The sequence below is a fragment of the Oryctolagus cuniculus genome, chromosome 10 (genome assembly GCF_051225735.1).
Source record: "Oryctolagus cuniculus isolate XC-2025 breed Fujian yellow rabbit chromosome 10, ASM5122573v1, whole genome shotgun sequence".
Taxonomy (NCBI): Eukaryota; Metazoa; Chordata; class Mammalia; order Lagomorpha; family Leporidae; genus Oryctolagus; species Oryctolagus cuniculus.
This window is the reverse complement of record NC_142876.1, coordinates 121,616,833-121,635,984: the sequence shown is the minus strand read 5'-3', so window position 1 is coordinate 121,635,984 and position 19,152 is coordinate 121,616,833. Positions and strand designations below refer to the sequence as shown.

General features: G+C 43.0%; 1 long non-coding RNA gene across 18 annotated transcripts in view; it reads left to right on the top strand.

The window, feature by feature from the left end:
* Positions 1–19,152, top strand: part of LOC127487206 (uncharacterized) — a 330,743-nt gene that overhangs the window by 122,228 nt on the left and 189,363 nt on the right. For 3 of the 18 annotated variants that reach the window (XR_016214457.1, XR_016214453.1, XR_016214450.1), the window contains one exon: positions 16,063–16,378. The exons of 6 other annotated variants lie outside the window; for them this stretch is intronic. This is a non-coding gene — a long non-coding RNA (uncharacterized LOC127487206). 9 more of the 18 variants (XR_016214446.1, XR_016214444.1, XR_016214441.1 and 6 more) reach the window with 6 other exon arrangements.

Genomic DNA, 19,152 nt, shown 5'->3' with positions numbered 1-19,152 from the left:
CAAAAAAAAAAAAAAAATTTTAAAAAAACCCTACCTTTGTCATTCACACAGCGCTTGGAGGTGTTGCTTCGTGCACACACTTGACTGTGGTCTCCCTTGTTCTTGGAGCTTTTCTCTCTCTCAGGTTGTAATTGTTTATTAAGCATTCATGCTCAGAAAAAAATGCTGAATTGAAAACTCTGAGTCTCCCTTAGTGTTCCCCTCCTGGTGACTACGTTCTGGCCCTATTCATTATCTAGGAACTGTCTCAAAATTCCTCGAAAGCAGGTAACAGAGTAGATACATGAATTGTTTCCTGTCTGCCAGTGGTTTTAATTGATTTTCTCCCTCCCATGGAGCGAAGGCTCTTCCCACTCCTGTCTCATCATAGCCTTCCTTTGCTCGTGTACATTTTTGCTCTTTTGATTTTCCTTTGAATCATTTAGAGCATCTGCCTGATTCCCTCTCATCTTACAAGTGAAATAAAATCTTTAACACGGGTTCACTGTCATGTTTGTCTAAGAGCCCTGATTTTACCTGCGCTTGGAAATGACCTCTTCATGCACGGCTGCTCTGAGGGTCAGATGACCCTTCTGACCCCATCAAGGGGACCTGCTGTGCAGCCGTGTCTCTTGAATCCTGAAATTCTGTGCGTATAAGGTACTTGGGCACACATACGTTCCATAAGTGAGGCAGCTCAGATCCATTTTGTCAATGTCATCGAAAATTCTGAAGTCAAATAACACAGATCATGGTTAGCCCCAGGAATAGCACGTCGTCGAGGAGGAGGGGAGAGATTCGGAGCTGTGTTCCTCACTAGTCTTTGGGCTCCCACCAGCCGATGACTCAAATTTCAGACCCTGACTCAGAGTGGAATGAGTTTGTCAATAGTGAAAGACATCAGTGAGTGTTTCCAAGCAAATCCACACACGGCTTCTATTCTTGGAAGTGCATACTGTGTGACTAAACTTCTGAGAGATTGTGGGTCATTATTTTCTAGAGGAAAACTACTTGAAGCTGAGACTATCTTTAAAAAATTATTAGCTTCTGACTCACAGATTGGAGTGGTTCATTTGTTTTCTTGCCAAGAAAGAAGAAAAGATGCTTCGGTGACAAGAAAAACATCAACATTGCATCTTTGGCAACAGTGCAGCTTAAATATTTAGAAAATCATGACTCATAACTCAGAAAAGGTATGATCTAATATTTCCAGGCCTATATCAGAGTGAGCATTTCTCCTACTCATATACCATGAATTGATTGTAGAACATCACTGGATTATATAATTAATGTTTAAAATATTCATGAACATTAAATAAGAACATTTAATTATAAAGATTAATGTACAATTTATTCCTTTTTTGGTACCAAGCCCAGCAAATTTCAACAGATGCTTTGATGGTGTTTTATAAGTGAGTTTTTGAACTGTTTTAGAGGAATGATGCATGAAAACAATTTTGGTTGCAAAATGGAAATCTAAGGAAAGAATCATAGGTTTAATAACAATTCACCTAATGTATGTGTGGTGCCTGTAGACACTGCATACATCAGCAGGCCTGTTAGCTGGACTTAGGATAGCTAGTATTGTATGGACCTTAATAGTATGCAAAGACACATGTTACAGACAACTTATTAAATGCAAATAACCTGGAAAAATTTGAGTTGAACCTGGTTTTTCTAGAATAGGGCAACACTTTTGGTATCTGTTGAACAATTTCAAAGCAAAATATTCTGTTCACTGCCAAAAGATTACAGATGAGACCCAGATGGGGGAGACTTGGGGGTTATGGGCTTTTCCTTAGCGTCTCCTCTTTGATAGAAGAGAAACACTTGAGTTTTGAGAACTGTGGACTACCTCCCCTCCCTGTGTTACACCTTTCCTTGTGTTGACTTTATTTTTCCTTCAAGTGAAGCACTAGGAAATTAATGTGCATCTTTATATGGCCATATACTCTCTGTTTTAACTCCAACATCTGCATTGTTTGGATGACTACAGCAGATGCCTAAATGTGTCCTTGTCTTAAAGGGGAATCTCTGTGTGTCTTAAATGGTTCAGTTTCAAAATCAAAAGGAAAGTGATTGAGCCTAATGTTTCGTAAGAACCCAGAATAAGAAGGAAGCCAAGTCTCTTACCGTGTTTGGATTTTTGGGAGCATGTTTCTCTTTGTTCTGTGTGAGAAGCATTTTGAAATGAAACAAGCATCATTTCCATTCAAAGGGAGGCTTGTCAAATGGTTTAGGCAATAATTCCATGTTCTTGTACTTTCAGACAGAAGGTAATGTGTCAGATTTATATTCTGGGCAAGTCCACCGACATGAAATCATATGCTGCTTCCTGAAGGAATAAAACCCTATTGAGTTCATTCTGTCTGCCTGTCATGAGAACAGAATGAGATTATTGAATGGGACAGTCCATGGAATGGACTGCATCCATGACTCCATCATGATTATATTATTGACATGTTCTCATGTTTGAGGATTAAACCAAGTGATGTAGAGTCTATGATCCTGTTTCAATAATTTCTATTCTGTTTTTTTTTTCTTATCCATAGATAGTAGTGGGATAGAAGTGGAGGAGTGATAGAAGTGACTAAAGCATTATAATGACAATTTTGTATTCCAAGTATTTGGAACAAAGGAGCAATAAGGTGTTTTGTTTTGTCCTGTTTTGTTTTTCCTTTCCTCTTTTGTTGCCAGCACTGGTCTCAGATTTGGGGAGGGTCTGGATTGTGAAGAAGAAAGGGGAGGAGGCTGTGTGCTGTTTCTCTGGAAATCTGTATGCCTATTGCTGCTTTCAGAGAAAAGGAGCTTCCACAGTCAAAATTCTGAGGTGGGTGACATTTGCGGAAACTGGCCCAAGGTCTGTTGCAGGTGAATCCTTGGATGCTGCCGTCGGACGTTGGAGGATGACAGGAGTGTGGTCTGTGGTCCTGGCTGTCTTAGGCTTTCATGTGTCTAGGGAGGAGAGGTTCATTGTTGGCTTGTCTGAATCTGGCACATGGTATGAGGACAGTTCCTGCTCATGTAAACTCACACTTTGTTTAAAGTCATTCTTTTCCATGAGTGTTACTTAGGGAGTAAGTGATTTGTTTCATATTTAGAAACACCATATACTCAAAGATGATTTCTAAATCTTAAAAAAATCATTTTGAATTTGTCTGCTACATATAGAAAGTATCTAATGAAAATGGCAAAAAGCGATTTTACTCTTCACAGCAATGAAAGTGTCCTGGTTAACTTTAGCAATGAGAAGCCAGCCCATGAGTTCCTCCCAAAGAGTGATGAAGGAATTGTTGAGTATCAGCATTTCCTTCAGGATTGGTACAGATGCAATCACTTTGAATTAGCGTAGGATGAAGATATCCACGAAGTCATAATTATCCAAGTGTCCTCTGGACATGTCAAGTAGATTGAGAGAAGCCACATTCCTTTAAATTTCCCAAATATCAACCCCAGGAGACATAGGAGTAAGGTAAGATATGAGAGGACTTCATAAAGGTCATAGAAAAATAGAATTAAAAGATACATGTGTTTAATCCAAAACTTTTTGAAATCCATGTATAGTTTTTTTAATGCACATTTTCTGTGAACTTTTTGAAGAGCCTCTCATGTTGTAGGCACAGTGTTTTTTTTTTTTTCCGCAGGGTAACTTCACAAACTATAGACCTGTGCTTATCAAACTATGCTTCTAGATTTTTTACGCCAACAGTTTACTAATTTTGGTTGGGATGGGGGAGGTAAATTGAACATTCTTGTCCCAGTGGTCCCCAGAATCTCCTGTTGAACCCACCTAATCCTGAAAGCACAGTCATGCATCTTAGACGTTTCCTTTCTGTTCATCTTTAACAAAAACACAATATAACTCTGCAGTCATTTGAAGAAGAAAAATATGGGTATGATTTTTGGCATACCTGTCAAGTTAAATCTTAGAAAATTAGTTATCAATGATCTGAAACAATTTGTTCTTTTTTATTGTTTGGAAAAATACTGTGTTTTAACTGTTGGGCTCAAGATTCCATTCCTCACCTTTCTGATGTAGCCCACAGTCCATCTACAGTGGATCAGTGCCATTACCATTGGGTGGCACCCATTACACTCTGATCATACCTGTACCGTTGGGTCCTTCCTGTTACGGTTCTATCGTACCCATGGCCATTGCCATTGGACCATACCGTTACCACTTCATCACACCCATTGGCATGGGTGGACTCAGACCTGTTAAGCTTTGATCATGTTCTTTACCGCTGAATCACACTTTTCCCATTGACTCCTGACTAGTGCCATTGATTGGATTATGCCTGTTAGTGTTGGGTTGCCCCGTTAACATTGGATCATACCTCTTGACATTGGGTTTTTGCCTATTATATTTTGTTTGTAGTCGTTGCCATTGGCAGGTTCCTGTTACCCCTCAGTTATATCCATTAGCAGTGGATCGTACCTGTGACCACTGGATAATAGCTATTACCCTTGGATCACACTTGGTACCTTTGGATCAGACTGATTACCCTTGGATCATACCCAGTACCCTTTGTTCCTCACACTTGCTACCTTTGGGTCAGACCTGTTACCACTGGATTGACGCTGTTACCTTTGGGTCACTCTTGCTGCCTTAGGGTCAGACCTGTTACCCTTGGCTCATACCCGGTATCCTCTGTTCATACCCATTGTCATTGGATCATACTCCTTGCTAGTGTAGTATTATTCCCTTTATAATTAAATAATGCCCAGTTTTTCCACTCACCTTGCTCCACAGCTGTCTACCTCTTCTGTCAGACTTAGTATAAACATATAGTGTTTGGCGCTCTCATTCTGAAGGCTGCTCTGTCACATAAAATGTTATGAAATAAAAGGGCTTCTCTTTTCCTCTTGGTAATGTGTCTTTTGTTACATGGATGTTAGCCCTGGCACTTAAGATGAGTGGAAAAAAGATAGAATATATTTGCCCTGACATAACAAAGTAAAATCAATTGGCTGGGATTAGGTGATTCTATTCCATAATTGGACAAATGGACCTCAGTTCACCACCTTTATCTTTTCAGGTTTGCAAACGTAATTCTCTTCTACTTTCCGGTTTTGTGATAGGAGCAATTACTATTTAGATCTTCTTTTAACTGTCTTGGCATATTATGTAATGTATAATATTAGAAGAAAATGAATTTAAAATTATATATATGTGTGTGTATAGGCTATATACAAAGAAAATTTAATAGTCTGTTCATATTTATTTAAAGTAATAATAAATAAGGAATAGGTGATCAGACAAGATCGTATTGACCACTAAGCAATCTGTAAATGATATTTTTTTTAGTGAAAATATTGCTTGAAGTGTGAAAGTTTGTGTTCAAAGTTAAAATCCTGTGGTCGTTCATAATGACAGCCTTATAACAGTAATTTTTAAAATTATATATTTAAAATACTTCTGTGCATCAAAAATACAGTTTTTTAAAATCATGATTTGAAAAAAAGAAGACTCTTCACTAGTTTTCCTTTGGGTTGTCATTTTTCTAAGAGCAAAACTGTGACAAATTATCCAATTCCAGAAAATCAAAGCTAGTCCACAGTTCTCTATTCAATTGAAAGCACAATTCATCTATAAAGTGTTCTCATTGTGTGTTTCATGTAGAGAAAGAAACTAATATGTGTGAGCGTGCTGCAGTTACTTTCCATTTCTTCTTGTTTTTGCAGCAGTAAAAAGAGGGAGAAAGTTAAACATTTATTTACTTGTCAAACTGGACAAAATTCTTCAAAAAGAAAAATTGTATGCTACCTTAACCGCTTTAGCAATTTTAGCTATCTAAAATGAACAAAGAAGATTGATTTCTGTTTAGCCACTTTTTTTTTATTCAGTAGGTACTATATTTTTTTCCCTAGACATTTTCTTCTTTCAAAATTAAGGGGTTATTTTAGAGTCATTTTCCAGTGTTTCTCAGACACATACATTCTCTAGGAGACTCCATTCTGTGCTGGAACCTCCCCTGCTCTGGCTTGCCAGGTGTTACTGAGACAATGTGCATGCCTTGTTGAACTGCTTTCTCCTTAAGCCTTTAACGTGCATCCACAAAGACCTTGTAAATGAATAATTCACTCAGTAAGCCACAAAAAGGGATGAGAATTACTATTTTGTATTTAGGAGTTGCAATATTGTGTTTGCTTTTTAAAATTTTCTTGGAGAGCCAAGCACTGATTTCATAGACAGAACAGTGAACAGATGCATTGCCTCTCTCTGAAGTGTCCTTTCTGTGATGTGGAGAATAAATAAATAAATAGAAAAACAAAGTTTGTACTGGGAGTGCGACACTTTGCAGAGCCGGCAGTGGTGACGAGACTCCCCAGAATGCGATTCTTCCCGTTCAGCGAGGCTCCTTGGGCTTGCAGCGAGGAGCTCTTCTCTGCGAGTGCCCGCTGTAGACTTCCCCACATTCCAAGTAACGTGGGTTCCTGTTGGTAGCAAATGGTTGACTTTGTGAGTAAGCCCATTTCTTCCAGACTGCATGTGCCATCTGCCAGGAGATCAGTAACTGAGTCAGAGTTGTTCTGATTAACTTCTGGTCACTCTTTTCAGTTCTCTTTCCTGGTTAAACGTGGAACACGTGGAACCAGATTTGTGGGGCCGTCTGAATTCTCGATCAACTTTATGCAAAAAACATTCTTTCCAAACTGACTCCAGCTAACCGTGGCTTTGTGGTTCCTGTGTAATCTCAGGTGGAAAAATACCTTACACACATGGGCCCATTCACTTCTCCCAGGGAAACAAAGCAAATAATTTAATTAAGCACAGGAATGGTGTTAATTCCCCCTTTCCAGAAGTAGGGAAACTGTCTTGGAGGCAAACCACGACTGGAGCCTTTTTTTCTTTTAATAACCTGTGACTGAAGAGTGGTTTTTACATTTTAGAAGGTTTTTAAGAAAAAAGGAGAAAGGAGGAGGGAAGGAAAGGGAAAAGGAAAGTGACGGAGATCTTAGGCCCAAAAAGCCCAAAATATTTCCTGTCTAGTTTTTTTTTTTTTTTTTAAAGAAAAAGTGGGTAGGTGTGCCATTTGCATCTTTCATCCATCCTACGTTGACTTTTGTTTATGGTGAGAGGTAGGAAATGGAATTTCATTCTTCTACATGTGTGGACCCACTTTTGTCAGGACCGTGTATTGAAGAAACTGTCCTTTCTCCAGTGTGCCCTCTAGGCACCTTTGTCAGAAAGTGATTGATTAGATAAACATTGATTAATTTTTGGATTCTCCATTCTCTTCCGTTAATTTGTATATCAGATCTTGTTTTATTGTTTTGTAGTGTTTTTGAAGTCTGGTATTATGATACCTCCCGAATTATTTATTTATTTATTTTCTAAAAATTTCTTGGGCTATTCTGTGTTTTTTTGGTTCTACATGAATTTTGGGTTTTTCTTTATTTCTTTAAAGAATGTGATTGGTAGTGTGAGGATTACATACACTCTCTAGATTCCTTTGATTGGTATGGACATTTTAACTGTATTCTTCTAATTAGTGAACTTGGAATATCCTTCTGTTTGTGTGTGTGTTTGTGTTCTAATTTTTATCATAAAAATATTTGACTTCTTTAGTTAAATCTGTTCCTGAATATTTTGTAGCCATTGTGAATGGAATTTATTTCTTGATTCCTCTTTCAGCATGTTGATGATTTGTATTTCAAAATGTGACTTTTTCGTATGTAGGCCTCATCCCCTACAACTTTCCTGAGTTCATTTACCAGTTCTTATGAGTTTTTGGCAGTGTGTTTAGATTTTCCTGTCTATAAAATCATGTCATCTGCAGACACGGGTGTTTTCACTTCCTCCTTTAAACAATTAAGCAATTCGGATGCTGTTTACTTCTTTGTGTTACCTAATTGTTCTTGCTAAGATTTCTAATACTACACTGAATGAGAATGGAGAAAGTGGACATCCTTGTACTGCTTCAACTCTTAGGGGAGATGCTTTCAGGTTTTCCCATTTATGAATGATGTTGGTTGTGGGCTTATATTATGCAGCTTTTATAATTTTAAGGTGCATTCCTTCTATACATAATCCATTGAGAATTTTTTATGATGAAGGGGTGTTGAATCTTATCAAATGCTTTGTCTTCTCAAGACAATTACGTGTTCTGTTCTCTGCTGATGGGATTTCTACTTTCATTGGTCGGTGAATGTGGAGCCGTCCTTGCATTCCTGGACAAATCCCACTTGGCCATTGTGGGGAGCAACTGGGAGCAACTCGGACTAGACTAAGTTACTGGAATTAAGACTTATTCTATGCATCTGCTCTCCCACAATATGGCGCTGAGAAGGGAAACAGCTTCTACACAGCTGCCTCCAGTTCAACCAATAAACTGTGGGACCTGCTCCTGATTGGAGGAGAGCAGCGTACTCGGCGTGTGGGTAGCAGAGTTGGGATTGGTGGAAGAGGACTACAAAGGAGGAGAGAGACGGCATGCACCAGGAACATCTAAGGGGAACATCTATCTGAAGGAACACCTGTGCAGCCCCCGAGAGAGCCGGCCGGCAGTGTGACGCTCCCCCGTGGAAGTGGGGAATGTGGCAGGGGGAACCGCCCTTCCACAGAGGTGGAAGGGTCAGTAGCCAACCCGGGAAGAACCAGCAGCAAACCCGGGGAGGGCCAAGCAGACGAAAGAACAGCGCAGGGTCCTGTGTCGTTCCTCCACGAAGACGGGGAGCGACATAATGGTGCCGTGACTCAGATAGGAAACCTAGGAGGGAAGAAACAGGAAGAAATGGGAAAATACCGGAGAGAGAGACTAGCAAACAGCCTAGGGAAAAGCCGGACGAAAAAGGTGCCGGAAGAAGCTATTGAAAGCCTAAGCATAGACTCGGATACGGACTGTGGGAAAGAAGTTAGGATTTAAAGTGAAAGCAAGAAGAAACTTAGACTCAGATACGGACTGCAGGTTGAAAGTGAAAGTGAAACCTATAAGAAACTTAGACTTGGATACGGACTGTGGGGAGAGGCCAGGAGAAATGAGGGAGGAATATTGTTGGAAGAAAACTTAGGGAAACATACCGGGTAGAGAAAAATGTTAGGGAGGATGAAGCCGCGAGTGCAGGCCAAGGCGGAAACGGAAGCCATCTTGGAATTCTTCAAGTCAGCCCGGGGAGCAAGAGGTGAAGATCTGGAACCAGAGGCAGAGACGTGGGCCGCCAGGTTGGAATTTGCCAGGTTAGTCCGGGCAACTTGGACTGAATGCCGGTGGTGGCGGAAACATTCGCGGAAGCCGCCGCGTGCAGAGAGAGCACGGGGCGTGAATAGATAGGGAACGCGGGGCTGGCGCGAGGCCGTGGTGCGGGCGCGAAGTGCGTGGAGACCGCGGAGTGTGCGCGCAGAGCCGGGAACCCGCCGGCGGGGCGAGGCGCCGGGAAGCCGCGCAGAACCGTGAAGCTGCCGCGGGGCGAGGTGCCAAGAAGCAACCTTGGGGCGGGCGCCGCCGGGAAGCCGCAGGGATAAGAGAAACAGAAGTTTAGAAGTAAAATGAGAGAAATAGGAATGCTGGAAGATAGAAGTAAAATGGGAGAAATAGGAATGCCTGGAGATAGAGAAATAGAGAAAAATAAGGCCTCCCCACAACACGGCAATGAGAGAGCTTGGATTCGGTCTGCCTGATTAGTGAGGCGATGAGCACCTGCGGGCGGCTAGCAGCTTATGCGCCGCAGGTCACCGAAGACAGGCACGTTATCAACACCAATAAGTCTCCCCACAATACGGCAATGAGAAGGCTTGGATTCGGTTTGCCTGATTGGTAGGGCTTGTAAGCACCTGCAGGCAGAGCAGAGCATGCGCTGCAGGGCACCGAACACAGGCACGCATCAGCGCCTAAAAACCTCCTCACAACATGGCGAAGAGAGGACCCGGATTCGGTTTGCCTGATTGATAGGACTTGTAAGAACCTGTGGGCAACTCTAGCAAGCAGAGCAGAGTGTGTGCCGCGGGGCACCGAAGACAGGCGCGTATCAACGCCAAAAATAAAAAGAAAGGGGGATCTGTGGGGAACAACTGGGAGCAACTCGGACTAGACTAAGTTACTGGAATTAAGACTTATTCTATGCATCTGCTCTCCCACAATATGGCGCTGAGAAGGGAAACAGCTTCTACACAGCTGCCTCCAGTTCAACCAATAAATTGTGGGACCTGCTCCTGATTGGAGGAGAGCAGCGTACTCGGCGTGTGGGTAGCAGAGTTGGGATTGGTGGAAGAGGACTATAAAGGAGGAGAGAGACAACATGCACCAGGAACATCTAAGGGGAACATCTATCTGAAGGAACACCTGTGCAGCCCCCGAGAGAGCCAGCCGGCAGTGTGACGCTCCCCCGCGGAAGTGGGGAATGTGGCAGGGGGAACCGCCCTTCCACGGAGGTGGAAGTGTCGGTAGCCAACCCGGGAAGAACCAGCAGCAAACCCGGGGAGGGCCGAGCAGACGAAAGAACAGCGCAGGGTCCTGTGTCGTTCCTCCATGAAGACGGGGAGCGACAGGCCATGACTTTTGGATGTGCTCTTGGATTCTGCTTGCTGATGATTTCTTGAGAGTTTTTGCATCGATGTTCATCAAGGTAGCATTCTCTTGTTTTCTTTCTTACTTCTGTTATGTTGAAGGAGAGCAATGGAAATCCTTCTAGACATCAATGTAGGCTAAATTTTTTTGATAATACCTTGAAACAGTTGAAACTGGGCAACAAAAACAAAACTAGAAGCTTTTGGACAGCAAATGAAATTATCATCAAAATGAAGAGACAACTGACAGAATGGAAGAGAATAGTTACGAACTGTTCATTTGACAAAACATTAATATTCAGAATATAAAATAAATTCAGGCCGGCGCCTCCTCCACCTGCAGCGCTGGCATCCCATATGGACACTGGATTCTGTCCCGGTTGCTCCTCTTCCAGTCCAGCTCTCTGCTGTGGCCCGGGAAGGCAGTGGAGGATGGCCCAAGTCCTTGGGCCCCTGCACCTGCATGGGAGACCAAGAGTAAGCACCTGGCTCCTGGCTTCGGATCGGCGCAGCACTGGTTGTAGCAGCCATTTGGGGGGTGAACCAACAGAACGATGACGTTTCTCTCTGTCTGTCTTTCGCACTAACTCTACCTTTCAAATAAAAAAAATATATAAAATAAATTCAAAAATCTCAACAACAAAAGACAAAGAATCTAGTGATGAAATGAGCAAAGGATCTGAATAGATGTTTCTCAAAGGAAGAAATAACCAGCAGCCCACAGATACATGGAAAATGCTCAATATCATCAGCTGTCAGGGAATTACAAGTTAAAACCAAGGTGAGATGGCAGCTCATCTAGGGTTCAATGGCTGTTATAAACATAAATGCTGGCAAGGACATGGAGGAAGTCTTACACGCTGTTTGTACAGCCACTGTAGAAATTCCTCCAGCCAGTCTGGAGATTCCTTAAAAAACAAGAAACGGAACTGCCGTATGAGCCAGAAATCTCCCTGCGGGGTACCTATTGCTGAAGAAATTAAATCAGCTTATCAAACATAAACCCTGTGTTTGTCACAGCACTGTTCACAATAGCCAAGAAAAAGATAATAGAATCGTCCAACGTGTTCATCAACAGATGAGTGGATAAAGAAAACGATGTGTGTGTATGTGTGTGTATGTATGTGTGTACATGCAATGGATTTACTCCTAAAAAATTAAATTCTTTCATTTACAGCAAAATTGATTGAACTGGAGGAGTTTATGTTAATTGTAGTAAGCCAGACAAACATTGTATATTCTATGTGGAAGCTAAAAGAAGTCAGTCTGAATATCAACTGTTTATTCCTAGAGACGGGGTTGGGTAGGAGGAGAGGTGGGAGGAAGTGCAGTGCAGTGGGGTGTGGTTAATGAGGACCTCTCATCTGTGTGTGTCAACAACGGAAGTGATGAGCCTGAAAGCACCGTAAAAGTAAGGACAGAGGTGGAAAGATTCTCTACTCTGATTATTAAGCACATTATACAGTTATTACAATATCACACCACACCCCGTGCTTTTGCCTAGCTGTTGTAACCAAGAACACATTTTAAAAACAGAAGAGTTGTAGATACTAACCAATCAGATTAGGTCTTCACATGTAAGTACATTGCTGACATCACTCTGTACTCCATAAGTAGATAATAATGATGATGATGATGGTGATGATGATGATGAAAAAACCGACAGACTCCTGCCTGCTCTCTGTGACAGTGCACACAGAAACGTAGAAAGGTTCCTCTTTTCTAAGTCTCCAGTTTGTAGCACTTTGTTTTCTGGCTTTTTGTTCTGGGTTTATGTACACAGCCGTGTTCTTGTGCAGTATAAATGCAGAGTACTTGACAGTGACAAGTGCCATGGGCCCCAGGGATGAACAAGCTGTAGCTTGTGTATGTCACAGATGAATTTAAATAAGTATTCGTGCTTCCTGTATCAGTTCTCTGAAGTTGTATCATAGCGATCTTTGTGATGTATTTCATTTGTTTTAACCAGAATATATTATCAAACTATTTATACATATAGTAAACAAGATACCCTGAAGTGTCTCCTGTTTGTTGAAGAAGATAGAAGAAGATACATGCACGTAGTCCACTAACTGCTGACTGTGTGACGTAGGTCATGGTAGTGAGTCAAAATGAAATAGTGAAATTATGGAAGGTGCATAGAAAACTTAAACTCTGTATTCTAGCAGAATTCTTGGCATTGTCTAGATTAGCGGAACTAGGGGGATGCAGCTCTTGGAAGATTCCAAGGGTAACAGGGAAATGGTTTGGGAGTGAGAGCCAGCTGCCTGATGAGAAAACTGTCCATTAACATGCAAATTTCTGGCTTCATAGCCTTAAACAGGGACACAGTGATTGCCTTCCCCACAGTTTGAAGACAAGGCAAAAAACTTCCTAGTAGTTGTAACCGGTTAGGCTTAAATGAGAAAAAGAAGAGAGAAAGAATGATGGTACTGAAACATATATTTTCATGACAGCAAATCTTTAGACCTTTACAGAAGCCCCTTTAACTAGAAAGCGATTGTTCCATTTGAGAATAGAGCTCACCGATGGTGTCGTTGTGAACTGAACGCCATGCAGCGTCAGCGCTGAGGCTTGGAGGGCTCCTCAGTAATAACAAGCTATTTCAGACTGGGGACCCTGAGGCCGAAGAGTGGAATTGTATTTTTTTCCCAACAGGTACAACTTCATTAACTTGGAATCTAAAGCTAAATATTTGGTTTCACTTTGCTTCTTCTAGCTGTGCTGTCTCCACTAACCAGGTATGCATGAGTCTTAAAATGTAAGTGAATTACAGGTAAAGCAACTGGAAAACTCAGTTCTTCCACCACACCATGCCTGTTTCTTACAGTCGGGAGCCACATGTGGGTGCTGACCCCTCTACTGGATGGTGGAGATACAGAAATTCCCACCATGATTCGACAACTTGGGGGCTCTAAGGGAATGTCTGTGTCCATGTAAATGGCCCTGAGCATGAAGCACTTGTTGAATTGGAGTCATCTCCTGGCTGTGGTTCCCAGGAGCAGCCGGCTTCAGGGGCACCTCCCCGAGGCTCTGCACCTGTGTGCACTGACCACTCGCTACCTGCAGCAGTGCATTGTGTGTTAAAATAGCGTCTTTCAGGAGCCTGGATGCCTCCACATCGCCCTTCATACTCTAGTTGGTCCTTTATCTTACCTGCCCGTCTACCGACCCCCAGTGGAAGGATACTACCAACTGGGGTGCCATTTCTGACATCTCAGGGGGAGCAGCTGTGTCTGAAACAATGACAGTGGCAGTGGAGACAGGTGCTCTGGGGAAGCGCCTCCTTTTCCTTGAGAACTCAAGCTGTGACAGTTATGTACAGTAGACAAGCCTAGGTCTGTGTGCAAATGGATGTGTGATTATCCATCCTGTGCTCTCAAAGCCTTATTTATTTTGACTACATTATACAGATGCTGCTATCCGCAGGGTGCAGAGAAGATGCTAAGTAATATGTCAGGCTCGACACCTCAATAGCTGGAGCTCATTTGCTCACCATGTTAACATATCGGGCCACATTTCCCCTGAGTGTGAATTATTCCCTTCCGGGGAATTTCCACTTGGGGAGAATTGTTAACTCTTTCAGGTGACCAGCAAACCAGTTAGCACACTGTCTCTCTAGTGAAGCAAAATCCCAAGTCCAGAAAGGATTGGGAAATACCACCCCTCCTTTTCCTACCTTTTCCCATGACTGCCTAAATAAGGAAAGCCCAAAGTGTAGATTCAAAGAGGAATTTTGGAGGTCACATACACTCTGCAACAAGGTCCGTTAACTTTTCTGGTCTTTATATTAACCATAGGTAAATAATGCCTCCCTTATGGGTTTATTATAAGGTTTGAATGATGGTGTATCTCGTTTGTATTTATATAGAACTTGAATACCAGCAGTGACTTAATATGTGTTTGGCAATTGTTATCATTTCTGTCATTATTTTTTCATTATTGTATTGGTAATCTCCAGAAAGGATTAAGCATCTTGCTTCCATGTTGTTGAGACCTGAGTGTCCCCATAACTGTCTGAAGTAGTGACCAGCCTGGGAAAGCATAATGAGTAGACTTGAATTATGGCCACTGTTCCTTTTTATCCTTAAGATGTCATAGAAGGATGGCATAGAAAATCACATGCTAGTTTTTTCTTGTGTTATTCAATTTGAGATCCTAGAAAGATATAGAGACCTGGTATCCTGAAATACCATTTGGTTAGCCAGAAAATACTGTGTGAACAGTTCCTGATTTGATTATTGACATTGGCCGTGATAGGTGCAGGTGCTGAGCCAAGATTTAGGAACGCTGTGTTCATGGCCTGTTCCATATCTTAGCAAGGTGACCTGGGACTGTTAGCGCCTCTACGTTTCCAATCCACGCCATGGGGCTTGATGGTCTCTGAGATGGTTACAAGGGCCAGCATCTGGGGATGGAGTCTATGAAGACATTCCTTTCATGTTTTCTTGAAGATTTATTTATTTATCTGAAAGGCAGAGTTAGAGGGAGAGAGAGATTTTCTGTTTGCTGGTTTACTCTCCCAAGAGTCACAGCAGCTGGGTTGGACCAGGCTGAAGGCAAGAAACAGGAACTCTGTTTAGGTATCCAACATGGGTGGCAGAGGCCCAAGTACTTGGGCTATCTTCCTTGCATTCCCAAGTGCATGAGCAGAGAGCTGGATCAGAAGAGAAGTAACTGGAACTCAAATTGGTACTCTTACGGGATGCCAGCATCACAGGTGGCAACTTAACCTGCTACAACATAACACTGGTCCCTCTTAAGTTTCAAAGATTGAGCTCTGGTGGCCAGCATGTGGTAGTTGGTCAAGCTACAGTGGCATCCCATATCGAAATGCTGATTCAAGTCACAGCTTCTTTGCTTCCCATCCAGCTTCCTGCTGGTGAACCTGGGAAAAATGCAGATGATAGCCCTAGTACTTGGCCCTCTGCCACACATGCATGTGGTAGATCAAGATTGAACAAGTAGATGGAAAATCTCTTTCTCTCTCTCATTTTATGTTTCTCTGCCTTTGGAAAAAGAGAGAAAGAGAAAGGAAAGGAAAAGTTAAAGGAAAAGGAAATGAAAAAGAATGAGTTCTGTATTTGGTTACCTTGTTTAAGTAATGGCTGTGGTGTAGTAATTTGAAAATAAAATTGTCCTTGTACTTCTCATTAGAAAAGGAATCTGTTGTTCATTTTCGGGTGGGGTGTAGGTTGGCCAACACTATATTCACACGACTAGATTAGATTGCATTCTTACATGATGTCTCATAATAAGCTAATAATTAAAAATGTTATCAGAAGTGCGTTAGTTACCCAGGGAATTGGCAAATGCAGCCAGTACTGGAATAGCTTTGCTCAGCCACATTGTTTCTGATGGGATCCACTGAAGAGGTGTGTTCTTGTCCCTGCACAGGAGACCTCTTAGCTTTGAGACAGAAACATTCATTCTGAAACGGGCACTTTCTGGTTCTTGAATACACACAGCATCACCAGATCTTGTCTTCTTCCAGGAAAGGCTAAGCAGTTGTCCAGATGTTGCTCATGAGCCTCTGTTGCCAGAGTTCTTTGTTCTTTTGTGCTTGAGTCCATCAGGTGCCCAGAACTGTTGGTAGAACCTCAGACGTCACCCTCCATCCCACCGCTCATGGTCTACCACGGCCGTTGCGTGATTACAGTGTGCAGAACATGACGGCATTTTGGTCAGCTGTGATCTCAGATGGAACTGTAAAATGCCCCTTTGTAAGCTGCTGTAACACCTACACCACTGCATTATTCCCATGTTTGTGGTGTTGCTGGTGTGAATGCCTCCCCTGTGAGGTTGGTCCTCTACAGTTGGGTACAGTGCATAACCATCATAACGGACAATGTCACTGGTTTATGTGTTTATCATCCTGTATTTCCATCTGCATCTTAGAGCACACTCCTCCTTCTCAGTACCAGCTGTGTTCCTCCTGTAGCTCGTACTCCCGTTCTCTCCGTTGTATCCAAGAAGCTTCATCAAGAAACTGGCTCACACCATCTAGGACTGCGTGGGAACCCCCTGTGACACTGCACAGCAACACCTACCTCTGTGTTTCCCAAAGCCTGTAGCTCTGCTATGAAGCCACACTGGACAGTAATGAGAACTACGTCCTGTGGACACTTCTCACTCAAAGTAAACTTGTGTTTTGATGGTCCGACAATGACATCCATTACAGCGGAGCTGAGTCTGACTCGGATATTAGGATTTAAACAGCATTTAGGGTGAATACTCTGCATAGTAAAATTGCCCTTAGAAATCCATTAAGTTGGACATAAAGTGCAGCGTAAATGGACTTGAATGTACAACATCACAACAGTAAAATACATGCATGAAAAGTAGGTACCTGGAAGCTAGAATCGGGCTCTGCACACCCCACGTTCAAGAGCGATGCCCAGAGACTGACACCCATTGCCGGCCGGCAGAGCTAATTCAGGTGCTCCTGCCGGTACCTCACCTGGTCACATTCGCGTCACGAAAGAGCGGGCAGGCACTTATGTTTTTGACTTTCTCCTCCTGCTGTTGTCTCTCCAGATGTTTGCATCTAGCGTGTTAGAAGCTAAACACACAGGTGACGTGACTTGGTGGTGACTGAGGTTAGCTGTGTATTCACAAAGGATGCTTCCGGGGGAGGCTGCTGCAGGGACTGTGTTCAAACGACCGCTCTTGTCTGCCAAGGAGCCTGTGCTGAGCACCCGTGTTCCTGGCTGGAGCTGTCCTAACCCTCACCACTCATCAGATTCAAACACTGGAAACGTTCAGCTCTGCCCTAAAGATCCAGTCAGTCCTTAAAAGAAAAACATTGTGGTGCACTTAAGGCAAATGGAAACAGTGTGGTAAATACACAAATGTGGATAGTTTTTCCCTAGAACACCTTTGGTGTGTTTGGAGAATTCATGTATTCAGAAATATAAATTCACCACTGGGATTAGTTTTCTCACGTATTAACTTCGCAGCTGTGTGCAATGTTGAACGGTAACAGGGTAAGTCACCAGATATTGAGAATGTTGAGTTGTTGGAACTTTCCCCCCGGAGCCTCCTGTGAGCTCGGCAGTAGCCCTGGGGCTGAGGCCCTGACTTTGGTGTAGGTCAGAGCTGATCTGATGTAATTCCAGGATCAGGGCTGGCGGGAAGCGCTGTCCATGGAGAGGGGTAGCAAGCAGACAGGGCTCACATCTGTGAGAGATTCCTGCCTGTTTATGTTTGTATGGGTACAGTGAAAAAAGAAAAAAGCTATGCTAACACCAGAGGCATTAAGAAATGTGCTTTAACGTCCTGTTCAACACAAGCTGCTTTAAATCAGCTCAGTCAACGCACACACTGAGTTTAGACTCGGCAGCACTGAAGACCGAACGTCCATTTTCCTGAGTTTGGATGGGACTACTCAGCAGCTTGCCAGGGGTTTTTAGCTGGAGATGTGCTTAACAATTTAATAGGTAACTAAGTTTTTATATTAATTTTCAGTGGTTATGTAGAGGTACCATTCAGAACTTAAAAAAAAAAAAGGTTTTCAAATGAGAGAACCCCCGGTTTTGCTATTAAATATTTGTGCATTCCACAGTCTGGTTGTTGAGATTCGCACTGGGCCAGGTGCAGTTCTAAGTGGGTGTGGGGAACAAGGAGCTGGACCAGATGGAAACAGTGGCCTCACTGAAGACCTAGGTGAAGTTATAGTCTCCCTGGGGAACTCCTACCTGCTCCAAAGCTGGCCCCCAAGCCCTGGGTGAAGGGGTCTTCCTGGCTCTCGTAGGGGGATCCACTGAAGCAGATCACTCAGATTACATCAGTTATGAGTCAAGAGTTACAGAGGGAAAATGCAAACTGGGCTCTACATGTTGAGTAAATGAAAAAGTTTGCATTAAGAATTACTGGGGGGGGGGGTGCTGGCGCTGTGGCGCTGTGGCCCAGTGGGTTAACACCCCGGCCTGAAACATATGGGCACTGGTTCTAGTCCTGGCTGCTCCTCTTCCAATCCAGCTCTCTGCTGTGGCCTGGGAAAGCAGTAGAAGATGGCCCAACCGTGTGGGAGACCCGGAGGAGTCTCCTGGTTCCTGGCTTCTGGTTGGTGCAGCTCTGTTGTGGCCATTTGGGGAGTGAGCCATAGGATGGAAGACCTCTCTTCATTTCTCTCTCTCTCTCTCTCCTCTCTCTCTGTAACTCTGACTTTCAAATAAATAAATAAATCTTAAAAAAAAAAAAACCACAAGATTTACCGGGGTTAGGGAGGTGTGACAGCACTATAGGTAGGTAGGTAGATAGATAGATCAATGGATCTGATAGATAGGGAGAGAAACTGCTTTTCAGCCAAACTGTTTTACTCCTTTTTGGCCAACTCTACTGAGCTGGTTCCTTGATTGATGAGTTTTCATTTTTGTTTTCCCAAGGAACAAATTGCATCTTTATTAAAAAAGGCATTACAGTGAAATGTGAACTTCCTTTTTGTTCAGACTGTGTGTCTGGGTGGTCTCCCATGTGCGGCTCCTGCCCCAGGAGCCCAAAGGACAGTGGGAGAGGCAGTGAGGCCATGAGCCCGGTGCTGGGGCAGGTGCTCTGGCCAGGCAGTAGACTCCATCATTCCGAGGTGCTTGCTTTCTCCCTGGGGTACGGCTCCTTGGTGGTGGAAGTTGTTTTTATATTGGCCTCTGCAATTGAGTGGGCGGTGA